The sequence below is a fragment of the Strix uralensis genome, chromosome 4, assembly GCF_047716275.1.
Source record: "Strix uralensis isolate ZFMK-TIS-50842 chromosome 4, bStrUra1, whole genome shotgun sequence".
In the NCBI taxonomy this organism is placed as follows: domain Eukaryota; kingdom Metazoa; phylum Chordata; class Aves; order Strigiformes; family Strigidae; genus Strix; species Strix uralensis.
The window spans coordinates 22,795,824-22,809,175 of NC_133975.1; the positions used below are offsets into that span (position 1 = coordinate 22,795,824).

A 13,352-nucleotide genomic window follows, 5' to 3' on the forward strand; every position below is an offset into this window, starting at 1 on the left:
AGTTACAAAATAGGGTCACTGCCCTCATAGATGTTGAGCTGGGAGTGCCATCAAATGAAGCATCACTGCCAGAGCAGCCTGAGCCATTTAGGATCACAAAAAGTCGAGTGACAGTGGTAGAAAACTGCAGAGGTCAGAGATGCACAGTCTGCTAACCTGACTTGTCACATAGGGAGGTTTGCTGCTTGTCAGGGAATCACATCGAGGATGTTGTGGAGAGGCTATGGCTCTCTAACTTACTGCTGTTCCATTTAGGCACTAATGCCAGGGGTGACCTGGGAAGTACCAAGCATGACTACATGGGTCAGGGAACAGTGGTCAACAGCATGTGTCCTCAGGTGTTGTTCTTCTTCATACTGCTGGTGAGCGGGAAGGGCCTGAGGACGACCTTGGATCCTACATGTCAACAGTTGGTTGCACCGTTGGTGTTGGCAGCAGAGTTTCTGTTTCAGTGACCATGGGACCCTCTTTGAAGTTCAACAGCTGTTTGGAAGAGATGGGCTCCACCTGACTAATCAGGGAAAAAGTATTTTGCCAACAGGTTGGCCAACCTGTTAAAGAGAGCTTTCAACTACAAATGATGGGGGAGGGAGAGATTCCTCAACAAAGAGGTGAGGAAGTTGTGAATGGGGCAGGCAAGCCCCATGACTGAGTCAGATAAGGCTAACTTTGATTTACAAATTCATTCAGAACAAATAGAATCAGTTACTGGCACCAGTCACTTACTTCTTGAGGAAAACAACATCTTGATCAATCTAGAATGGTTGTATAAACAGATACCCTTCTAGCACTATTATCAAATCTGGAATTTAATACATCTACAATTTAGCCAGATATAGTATTACATGAGTGTCTCAATCTAGTTCAGTTTTAGGTCACCCTTTTTTATCACAAACCCTCTTTACAGGAAGTTTAGGATTTAAACTGAAGCTAATGACAAGTACTCACATTTCCTTCTATTTTTTTAATTTTTAATTTCTTTGTTATGTTCATGAAGTAATACCTTGTTAGAAAATACTTTGTAATCTTATAGAAAGACTAGTGAAACATTTAATTTCCCTTACCCCCAAATGATCATTAATGCGCAGTAAAATAATTCAAACTGCTATAGTTTGGTAAAATATTTTTTAATATTTTCCAAGGCAAACCAAAAGATGTAATTATTCCTTTAGCTTTACAAGTGTCTGATTGCTAGCAGACTCACATCTCTAGATGCCTGTAATTATCCATAGTAATTTGTTAGCTCATTTGATTGATTCAGAGAGACTGTTTCTTCTTATACAGAAATATATAATGATATGGACCTCCTACTTCACACAGTGTACTAATTGCTAAATTCTATTTTGTATGACAGTATAAAAACATTTGAAGGTTTGGTGAAAAGATTAACTCTCCCAGTCCGAAGACAGAATAATTATTCTTAAAAATTAACTAGCTCTCTTTCTCATGAGTCATATGCATCACATAAATGCATATTCCTTACTGAAATATCAATTGTTTTTTTAAATTTATAAATTGTCCCAACTGGATAATTTAAGAGTGCATGCAGTAAAACTTAGCAAAGAAATGTAGGTATATATGCTATAATCAGTATTGCATTTTTGAAAAATTGTATCTAGATACATTAAAAAAAATAGACATCTAGTTACACAGAGTGTGATTCAGGCAGAATCAACTACAACTATATCAAACTACAAACTATGTTTTTCAGACTTCCATGCTTACATATTAATCTGTTAAGTAAAGTTGGTTTCCTCTTACTTGAGAAACTTAACCAGTGCTTTGGTGACACTGTTATCCTTATTTATTTGATAAACCAATTGTTGGAAAACTGCATCAAGACAACTTCAGATTTTCCTTGAACTAAGAAAACTCAAACCCATGTATTTCTCACCAGTGCTTCATCTATTACTGTACTTGTGGTACGAAACAAGGTCATCATTTTCTCAAAAATGTGTCAGTATACTGAAAGGAATAGAAGGTCTATAGACAGATATGCAAGCAGAATTCTGACTCTGCAATTTACTTTCAGGTAACAGTTATCTAACAGTTATCAGTGGAGAGTCAGGATATGAGTAACTGTTCTTTATGTATTTGGCATTAAGCAGTCATTGGACAAAAGTCAGAAAGGGTCATGTCCCTTCAGAATAGAATCTTCCAATTCTTTGACTTTTTATGTTATTTTTGATTTTCAAACTGACTTAAAGTCAGACAGCAAATAGTCTAAAAAGAAGTCTAGAGAATCACACTCACTTTTCATCTTCTGCAGTGGGCCAATCAGTGTTTAATTATTTCACGCAACACAGGAGCAAATGGGTGAGCTCCACTGAAAGCGGGTGGTTAGGCATATATAGCTAAGAGAATTCTGCTAGTGACTGATTAGACTCTTCATAGGTGAAGAACTTAAATTGCATCTCTTACATTTAAGGTGCTCTAACCTGTATAAAAGGGGAAGGTAGTGACATTTATATAATATTTATCTGTGATCCAAATGTGTAATGTCCAACTCCAGAACAGTATTCAGGTTTATTAAATTCAACTGCAAGTTCTGCTTGGCCAGATAAGTAGCATCAATCTGTTTTCTATTCCTGACAATACACACATTTTAGTTGATCATGAACAGATTTTCCCATCAGAGATTAAAGAGAGAAAAAAAAATTTCATTCTTTGCAAATACACCAAGTTGGGTGGGAGTGTTGATTGGCTCGAGGGTAGGGAGGCACTACACAGAGATCTGGACAGGCTGGAGCAATGGGCTAAGGCCAACTGCATGAGTTTCAATAAGGCCAAATGCCAGGTGCTACACTTCAGCCACAACAACCCCCAGCAGCGCTACAGGCTTGGGGAGGAGTGGCTGGAGAGCTGCCAGTCAGAGAGGAACCTGGGGGTGTTGATTGACAGCCGGCTGAACATGAGCCAGCAGTGTGCCCAGGTGGCCAAGAAGGCCAATGGCATCCTGGCTTGTATCACAAATAACGTGGCCAGCAGGGACAGGGAAGTGATCTTACCCCTGTACTCGGCACTGGTGAGGCCACACCTCGATTACTGTGTTCAGTTTTGGGCCCCGCACTACGAAAAGGACATTGAATGACTCGAGCGTGTCCAAAGAAGGGCAATGAAGCTGGTGAAGGGTCTGGAGCACAGGTCGTACGAGGAGTGGCTGAGGGAACTGGGGTTGTTTAGTCTGGAGAAGAGGAGGCTGAGGGGAGATCTCATCGCCCTCTACAACTACCTGAAAGGAGGTTGCAGAGAGCTGGGGATGAGTCTCTTTAACCAAGTAATGAGTGACAGGACAAGAGGTAATGGCCTCACGTTGCACCAGGGAAGGTTTAGACTGGATATTAGGGAGTATTTCTCTACAGAATGGGTTGTTAGGCTTTGGAATGGGATACCCAGGGCAGTGGTGGAGTCCCCATCCCTGGAGGTGTTTAAGAGTTGTGTTGACATAGCGCTTAGGGATATGGTATAGTTGGGAATGGTCAGTGTTAGGTTAATGGTTGGACTAGGTGATCTTCAAGGTCTTTTCCAACCTTGATGATTCTGTGATTCTGTGAAATCATTATTGTGTCAACATCATGGTTATCATCATCTCTGCTCTTTTCTGAGATATATTAAGTCAACTTACTCATGTAGCTCTTATAAGTGTGATTAACAGATCTTGTGAATGTGAACTATGAAGTTTGTATGTAACAAAATGTCACAGTGGGATTTGAACATTTCCTAGTGTGGAAGAGCACTGCGTCTCACAATGACTTTGTAACTTGTTATCAGCTCAACTAAGCATATACAGTCATTAACCATCTGTCATAAACCTCATATTAAAATTGTTCAGTCCATTCATAATGCAATTAATATTTTCAAATCAAAAGGTAGAAAACTGTGACTTGTTGGAAATCACAGAATCACAGAATCACAGAATCGTCTAGGTTGGAAAAGACCTTGAAGATCATCCAGTCCAACCATTGACCTAACACTGACAGTTCCCAACTACAGCATATCCCTAAGCGCTAAGTCAACTTTACTCTTAAACACCTCCAGGGATGGGAAATACAGCTAAACACTTTCTTACTTGGGTTAAAGACAACAAATAAAGAAGAAAAAGAGAGAAAATAATTATTAACCCAAGCAACTTCCAGAGTGATAAATTAATTACAAAGACATTTAGATCTGGAAACTTTTGCAAAGGCTGAAGGACTGTGCAGATGATACAGTCTTCTTCTCCATGTCCAATGAAATGTATACCAGTATGTCACATGAACCTTGAGGGGAAACAAATATTTTGCATTCATATTTATTCAGCTGTCTTATGTGGTTAAGTGTTAATTGGCTAAATCTTAAGCATTCTCTGCCTTTGGGTAGACAATCCTAAAATTTAGTTACATGAAACATTTTTGACAGACAGAAATATAGGGTGTTTGCTGATATTTAAAAGACACAGAGGTGATGTTATGTGCATGCTATAAAGATAAACAGCTGACACCATTTTTTGACACTTAGGCCAACTAGGTAAACAGCTCGCATTCATACTTTCAACTTTGTTACTTTCCAAAACAGGTAACTGCCATTCAGGGATTTACTCTGACCTATGTTAGCTTCAGAACTGTGCCCAGGAACTGTTTGGGCAAATGTTACATGTCATAGAGCAAAAGCATTTCAGGGATCATTCTGACAATTTTTAAGTATGAACAGCAGAGTTTAGGAGCCTGGAAGTGTCCCTTGCCTCTGTCTAATTTACTAGAATTTCTTCAAGTGACCTTGCTTCATTAGCAAGGAAAATCCTGTGACACGCATCAAAGTTATGAAAAGTTTTCCTGCACCCTGAAAGTGCTAAGAGACACACAAAATCCTTACATTCTGCTTAATTTAAAAGAAAGTCTTCTTTCACTGGGAGCTGAAATACCAAATAAGTTTTTAGATGGTTCACTAGTTACTAAATTTCAAGGCACAAATATAAGCCTTTTCTCAATGTAGATAGATCCTGGGAAAACTTTGAAACAATGCTTAATGAAGAAGCATGAATATTGTTGAATATCACTGGAGAAACTATGTAAATATCAGGAAAAAACTAGAAATGCTCCATTAGCTTAAGTTTGCTTTGAATCCCAGATGATTTTTGTTTCCTTGGAATTCCGTCACAAGTGAAGATAATAAAAGAAGAGTAAAATATGATGTGTATCATCAAAGAGAAACTCTTAAGGAGAGAGAATAATATAGGAACAGCTAGGCTGCATCATACTGGAAGCTTATATAGATTATGTTTTCTGGCTGTGGCTAGTATGGAAAAGTCAATCTCCAATAAAGGGAGAGAAGGAGTAACCCATTCCACAAATTGGAAGTCATCCTAAATTCTGATAATAAAAATTGTCTTGTGATACAAAGATAGATTTAGCATTCATTCCAGCTGTGTGGGTTTTATTCATAAGGGCAACTGAATATTTTATAACCATGTTATAGCTCCAGTTGAGTTTCCCCCCCTGGGGAAAAACAAAACAAAACAAAACAAAGCAAAAACAAAAACAAACAACTTACATTTTTGCAGGAACAGTACTTCCAGATCTAAGTGTTCTTTGCCTTCAGAACTGACCTCTAACAAAATCATTCATGTTCTTTAAATGCAAGGTCTTTCCAATTTTGTAAGTACTCTTTTTTGTTGTTGTTTTTGGGGTTTTTTTACAATTCTTCCTCCCAGAGGTACATATTATGAGACACATACAGATGCTCAAACTTTACACAGATATTGTGTGGCTAAAATGGCAAACATAGTTCTACAAATAGAAAAATAATCAGAATTTTTTTCTCTCCTTTCCCAGAAGCTTTCTTGAACTCAGTACAGTCTTTCAGAGAATACAATATCATTCATTGCTTCTTCTTTTCACCTAAAACATAGAATTATTGTGTTACCACCCTTGCACAAAATGATCCCCAACTGTCAGGTCACACCCAGTCAACCTTTCCAGCAAATAAATCAGTTGCCAGGGAGTATTGTTAGTCTTTGAAAGAAGTTACAAGTTATCTTCAAGGGTGCTTCCCTATCAGTGCAGAATAATGAAATCCACTATTAGTTCTGTTTTCTTACCCTGGAAACGTGGGACAGAGATGGAGATAAAAAGTTGCAAAGAATCAAAAAGGAATTGTAAAGGTAGTAATGGTTCTGAAGCCTGTACTATCAAATGAAATTTCTACATTTTACGCAGATGCATTCCTCAGACTGTCTGCTTCCTTTTAAATGAACAGAGTTAAACTAGTTCCCATACACCCAGGAATCCTCTTACATTTCTCCTTAAGAGCAAGCCTTTACTCTTTTTTTGGTTTAAATACATATAAGCATTCAATAAAATAATCGAAGTATTCATACCAATATATAGTTTAATGAAAATGTATTAGGTTGGGTTGCACTAACACATGCTGGTAAGCCTTACTTCATTTCTATTTCAGAGTCCTTCACTTACTCATACACGTCTAGGAGTTTAGCTGGCTGCACTTAAAGCCAGCTGATAAGAACTGTTCTAAAGAAAAAGTTGGAAAAAGCTCCAGTGAGTTCCTACACCTCCCTCTTGTAGGAGCTGCTTTTAAACTGAGACTCTTTGCCCCACTTAACTACTTTGCATCTGCATTGCAGCCATGCCTCTGTGCCTGACCATGTACCCCACTGACTCAGATCCAAACCCTGACCCATGGACTCACTTCCTGGCTTAACCTCAGACCTGCCTCGTCAATATAGCCATTTTTGATGATCTCGTTTCTGGTATGCCTCTTGCTGCCTACCCCCTTAGCCTGCTCTGTTCCGTTGCTGGGGGTGATAGGATCAGCCCTTGCTGGTGAAGCCCCTGACCTGCCAGCCCCCATGGGTATTGTCTGCAGTTCCTGGCCCCCAGCGAGCTGCCAGTTCCTGCTGTACCTTGACATTCCAGATAAATGGGTTGAAACCATTATTAATGACTGAATCACATACCACCTCAATAAACTCATTATAAGCAGGATAAACCATCATGGCTTCTGCAAAGGAAAATCAAGCCCCCTTAATCTACTAAAATAGTGGATAAAGAGAACAGGTTCTTATAATTTATTTTGACCTTTAAGAAGTCTTTAACAAAGTCCTTTGCAGAAGCTTTTAGTAAAACTTCCTGGTCATGTCATGAAAGGTAAAATACTATGATGCATTACAAACAGATTTAGATATAGAAACTAAAGTGTAAGAATAAATTATCAATTTTCAACATGACAAAAAAAAGTTAATAACTGGATTCCCCAAAGGTTTGTATGAGGAATGTGGTTGTTAGATATACTCAGTACTGATATGGAAAAGAAAATGAAGAGGAAGGTGGTGATATTTGCTAGGAGCACAACATTATTCAGATAAGTCAAGATTGCAGAAATTGTATAAGATTTCCAGAGGAACTGAAATTTACTTCTGTAATGACAAGTGAAATTTAATTATGATAAATGGAAGTTACTGAACATGCGAAGAAATAATTTCACATACACAAATAACTTGAAGTCTTACATTAATTCTACCCACTTACAAAGTTAGGTTACTGTATCATTGTTGATTATTAAATGGAAGCTCCTGCTCAGTTACAATAAAATAGAAAAATATCTAAAGAATTAACTAGAAAATATAATTTAAAATACAGTGAGCCAATATATATTATTTTCTGATATACAATATCAAGTTTAATTCCCTAACAAATATGTGTATCAAAAAAAGAGCAACCAATTTTTCAGCAAGTCTAAGTTTTGGTTTTGTATCTTGTATGATCAAGATAGAATCAGGAAATAGAAATAAACTATTCATATGGATAAATTAATGTGGTTTTCATATTGTATAGCATAATAGATATACATATGCATATATAAACATGTACATTTATTTTGTTTCATTAGGAAATCTGCATTGTTGCTTTTGTGTGGGGAGGATAGTTGAACTTTCAAGTCCTACTATTTCTGTGGGTTTAATTTTTACTGTTTTAGACTCAGGAGGCAGAAAATGAAAATGAAACTTGCTGACAAATTTAGTAAGTTATCTCTTCTACCTGTTTTTTTAATTTCATCTTTCTCAAACCCACAAAAAATATAATTTTAATAAGCTAAAAATATCATACAGAAATCCTGTCTTGTTCACAACAGTGATGATGTGAAGTTTATGAACTAAATTTACTGGGTGAACTATGAAATGGAAATTCTTAAACTTACTGAAAGAAAAGACGGACTGACATTTTCTTTGATCATGGTATATAAGTGTACAGAAAATACTGTATGTGAAGTTATTTAAATGAATAATCCTGCATACACTTATGGCATAGATATGTGAGATCTATCCATTTAATAGGAATTATGTAACTGTGAATGAAATGAACTATTAGTTGTATAATTGTTTGAGCAAAAGATCTGTTTTTCCTCCAGGAACAAATTAATATATTTGGGTTTTTTTTAGTTTTCGTTTATCAATGACACCCCTCTAACTGAACAGCCCTAGACTTCTTGTTAAACTTCCCTCTCTGTAGAAGGTTAAAGGCTCTCAAATCCCATCTCATTCACAGAACATTAAATATTCCCTTTTGATGTGGTTTTGTCTCTACTTTTGATTTCCTTAGATTACTATGAGAATTAACGATCCTGATTTCCAAGACCTGTAGTGGTAAGGAAAAATAAAACTCTTCCACTCCTCTCCTACACCACAAATTAATATAACTTAATATGGTGGAGGAGACAGTAGAACAGATTTTTTTCAATGGTTGCACAAGACTATGGAAATGTGTCTTCACTAGTGATTTGTTATGGTGTTCTAAATGCAACACATACTGCTTTGACATCAGCCAAACAAATAAAGCTCATAAAACATCTCATCATTACCTTATTTCATGGTCAAAAATTGTAGAGAAACCACCAGTAAGAATTCAATTCAGATGCTAATTCACAAGTCCAAGGAGGTTCTGGGCTAAGAATCTATAGAATATTTTTTCATTAGAACAACAATCCATTTTCTTTTCCAGTGTTAGAAGCATGATGTGGAGGAAGATCTGTCAGTAAAAGGATTATGAAAAGAAGAAAGATACATTATTTGAAAAATAATAATTCAAACATCTACTAAGTAATTTCTCACAGATGGACCATAACTATATTTACGTGAAAATGCATATTTATGTATGTACATTTATGCAAAAACTTATATTGATTGTTATACACCAGCAGCAGTATCAAACTCAGTTTTGGTTTTCAACTGAATTTATTTTTCCCCAAAGAAGTATAGATATCCAATGTGTGACAACACCTGGCTTAAAGATACACTGTTGATAATGATTTCCCTAGAGGCAATATTATCTGGTCAAAAAGGGATAAACCAAACTACCTATCAGATTCTAATGGGCAGAGGTCAGTGTTAACATCTGCCCTGCCTATTTTCTACTTGTTTCTGAATTCATGCACAGCATTCCTCTGTCCCAAAAGTTGTTCCAGCATATAACTGCAGTACCAGTGAATTGAATCTTCATTTTTTTTCAGCTGATATTGTGGCAAATAGTTTTTCAGCTGCAAGAGCAGCTTATTTAAGGTTTTTTCTAGCTTTGTTAAGAGTGAATAAGATACTGTGTACATTAGAGTCTCCTTGCTACAAGAAGTCAGTGATAATGAGCAATTTGTGAAGTGTGATACCTATGCTCTAGTATCAAAAGTAATATTATCCAACAGATTTTTCAATTTGTACAGCAGCTTCTTTGCTCCTTTTTCAGTTTTACTTTGCTGGTGGCACTAGCTTTTGAAGCCATCCTCATTTTTAATCCTTTTATAACAGGAATCAACCAGTACTCGGCTTGCATGTCTACTGTAATCCACTCCTATAAGAGAACCTTTGAGAGACATAAAGAACTTTGGACTCAGCAGAAGTTCATATGTGCAGGCCTGCAGGCTTCAGCAAACTAAGTTCCTATCTTGGTTTCATTTCTGCAGACACCGGGAGAAATTTTGAGTAACTGGAACCAGAACTGAAGCTTGTTACGATAATGAATTTTATTTGATCACTTGTTACATTAATAACAAGTTACAGCTTCTTACTTGCTATGTTTGGTCTTTTTTTCTGATGTGTTTTACTAATCTCCTAACAAGGGAAGATATATATAGGCAAAACAGTAAATCTGGTTAGAAAGAAAAAGTCAAACCCACTGATCAACAGAATGTTTTTTTCAAACAAGACCTTGGATCACAAGGAAAACATAGAAAAGTGGAAAGAAATTGCAGTGAGTTAGCAGAGGGCTCCACAGTACTATAACTTTTAGTTCATGATCAAAGCAAGTATAGTTCAATGAATTCTGTGAAAGCTATGTGTTGTTCTAGTCTTAGCATATGCACATACCATACCACAAGAACAGCATTGCAGTTGACATTAATGGATTTTGCTCTTGCAGCTTGAACAAAGATGCCAAAGGCTAAGTGAGCTTGGAGACTGAACCAGCTGCTGATCACACCATGTCAGAGTTTGCAATTATGCATGGGAAGGAAAAAAGAAAAAATCTCTATAACCATTGGGCTATGTTAGATACATTTGTGTATAAAAACTAACAGTACTGTGCTGCTTTGTACGGCATTTCTCTGCATGGAGAATTCACCTTCTGCCAACACAGTATTTTGGGAAATGCAGAAATGTACACTGGAGATACATAAAACTAGTCGGGGAACAAGGTCTTACAAAATGCGATACAGTCTAGGAGTGCTGCAGCATGCCTGAAAGGGTTAGCTGATGCTGCCTTGTTCTGCATCTTCACTACAAGGGTTAAAGGGAGAAGAAGAGAGCATTAGGGGTTAGGAAAGTGTTACTTTTGCTCTCCTCAACTCCTGTTGAGTTCAGATAATTGTTTTTTTTCTTGAAGGATCTTTCATATGGGACTCTCCTTGCTCTTCTGTTTGTGGTTACTTGATGCAGAAAGATCTCAAGAAGCAAGCAGGAAGTGTGAGAGAGAATGAGGAGGGACATTGCCACAGAGAAAGACTGAAGATACTGAAGACAGTCTGAGGTGAGCCACCCATCTGCTTGCTCACTGCCCCACTACCATAACCCTCTGATTTCTGAGCATATGCTTAATCCTGATTCTGTTTCTTCACACCTTATACATTTATTCGATTGTATGCCTGTATCCTTGCGTCTCCTCCCCTTATTCCTGCATTTATTTGCGCATACACACCATCATGCATAATCTTTTGTACACAGAACTGAAGGCAAATGATGTGTCAGTGAAGGTACAGCATATGCACAGTGAGTAGGTGAAGGCATTTAGAATGAGACAAGTAAGGAGTCAGTGGCCTTAGAAGTACTGAGAGCAAATCATAAGTCATAAAGAACAATTGAGTATTAAACATAAGCGCTGAATGAATGGAAGGAAAGTGACTGTCTCTATGTGATATGTTGAAAGTAAATACTTTATATGTAAATATATATAATGTGATATGATCTTATATGTTGTCATGGTTTAACCTCAGCCAGCATCTAAGCACCACAGAGCCGCTCACTCCCCCGTGGTGGGATGGGGAAGAGAATTGGAAGGGTAAAAGTCAGAAAACTTGTGGGTTGAGATTAAGACAGATTAATAACTAAAAGCAAAACAAAAAATACCAAGAAAAACAAAACCACAAAAAGCATGTGATACAAAAAAAAAAAAATTGTTCACCACCACCCGATCCATGCTCAGCCAGTCCCCAGTCAGTGGCAGCCCTGGAAAACCTTCTCCCCAGTTTTTATTGCTGAGCATGACAGCACATGATGTGGGATATCCCTTTAGTCAGATGGGGTCAGCTGTCCTCACTGTGTCTCTTCCCAACTTCTTGCCCACACCCAACCTACTCGCTGGAGGGGCAGCCTTTCTGGACACCTTCAACAAGCAGCATGTGGATAACTCTTAAGGCATTTGGGATTTAACTGTACGGATCTTTGAGGAACTCACATTATGACACCTTTAGAACTTTAGAACTTTAGCTTTGAGTTCCAAGAAGCTCCCAAGATTTTTTAGAGGTTCAAACAGTTGTCAAATTGGTGACTACATTCCAGTAAATATCTAAGTGTGGACTTCTTTTGTCTTCCTGTAAAAATAGAATAGATATATCCCTCAGTACTACAGATAGAACGTTCTCTTCCATGCATTAGAATTATTTTATTTTTTTTATTGAGTTTAGTAAATTTAGGGACCTATGAAATCCAGTAGACATTGAGTCTGGAATAAGCTCTTAGCAGCCTGATGAGGAAAAGTGAACAAGGGTTCAGAAACCATTTCTTGAAGGTACTTAAATTTAAAATTGTATAATTTAAAATTTATAGCATGAAATTTTGCTATAGAAAGAACAAGATACGTCTCGTAGCCACAGTGACTCTCAGTAACAGAAATTTAAATACTAATAAATTAGGAGAAGACATTTAAAGAACATATGATGAGGAAGGTGTTTTTTGTTTTTGTTTTTGTTTTTTTCTTCCTGAAGAAAAGTAATACTAAAAGTTGCAACAAGTACCTTATGTGAAAACAAATCTGTTCTAGCAATGTGTACCACTTCTGGGAACCAAATAAAAAATTTTGGAGCCAAGGGATTCAATGTATATTGGTTTTATTGCTTTTATTTCTCCTTTGCTAGCTAGTAAAGGTAAATTCTACTGTCAGCAGCATGGTGTAAGGAATGTTAAACATTAGAGCTGAACAGAAAACTGAATTTTATGATTGCGTAGAGTTACATGATAATTAATTTATATTTAAAGGTAAAAAGACGTGGTTTTATAAATCCAATAAGGGTTTTTTTAAAGCAATAATAATTAAATAAAAGTTTTAAGTATTATTCTATTTAAATTCAGTTTCACTTACCCTTCACATGTTTTTTTTATATTCTTTACTTACATATCAGGTGAACTTTCCCTCCTTTCCCACAGTTTTGGTGCAATGACTGCTTGGAGGAGTCTCAGGAACACCTAAGTCCTCAAAGACAAATAGATGGGGTTTTTTTCCAAGTGCCAGAAGACATAATGTGCATTTGCACAGATACACAAATAAAGGAAATAAGCTGACTGCAGCCTGCACAAGTCTCTACACAAAAACTAAGAGTAATCAATATACTTTACTAGAAAAGTAGTGTAGGAGTTAATGCAACTATACCTGCGAAGTTGTGTCCCTTCTTAACTTTGTAAAACCACACCATACCAAAATGTGATGTATGTATATGTATGTATTACATATTTCACAGTCACCCTATGTTGGGATTTCACACTTCTCCATACTTCACATCTTAATCCATAGTATGTCTATCTCTAGAATACGCATCTAGTTATGACATTTTACACTGATAATGTGAGAATTAAAGCACTGGTGTTCTCACTATGAGAAACT

At 36.9% G+C, this 13,352-nt stretch overlaps 1 long non-coding RNA gene across 2 annotated transcripts in view; it reads right to left on the minus strand.

Moving 5' to 3' along the window:
* Positions 1-3,461: 3,461 nt before the first annotated feature.
* The window catches only part of LOC141942099 (uncharacterized), a 38,826-nt gene continuing 28,935 nt past the window's right edge, over positions 3,462-13,352 (minus strand). Inside the window, exons 2-4 of one of the 2 annotated variants that reach the window (XR_012628522.1) lie at positions 12,867-12,944; positions 8,854-9,020; positions 3,462-5,876 (exon numbers count right to left, since the gene is read on the minus strand). This is a non-coding gene — a long non-coding RNA (uncharacterized LOC141942099). Of the gene's footprint in view, positions 5,877-8,853; positions 9,021-10,348; positions 10,669-12,866; positions 12,945-13,352 lie in introns of those variants that run through there. The other variant, XR_012628523.1, reaches the window with a different exon arrangement.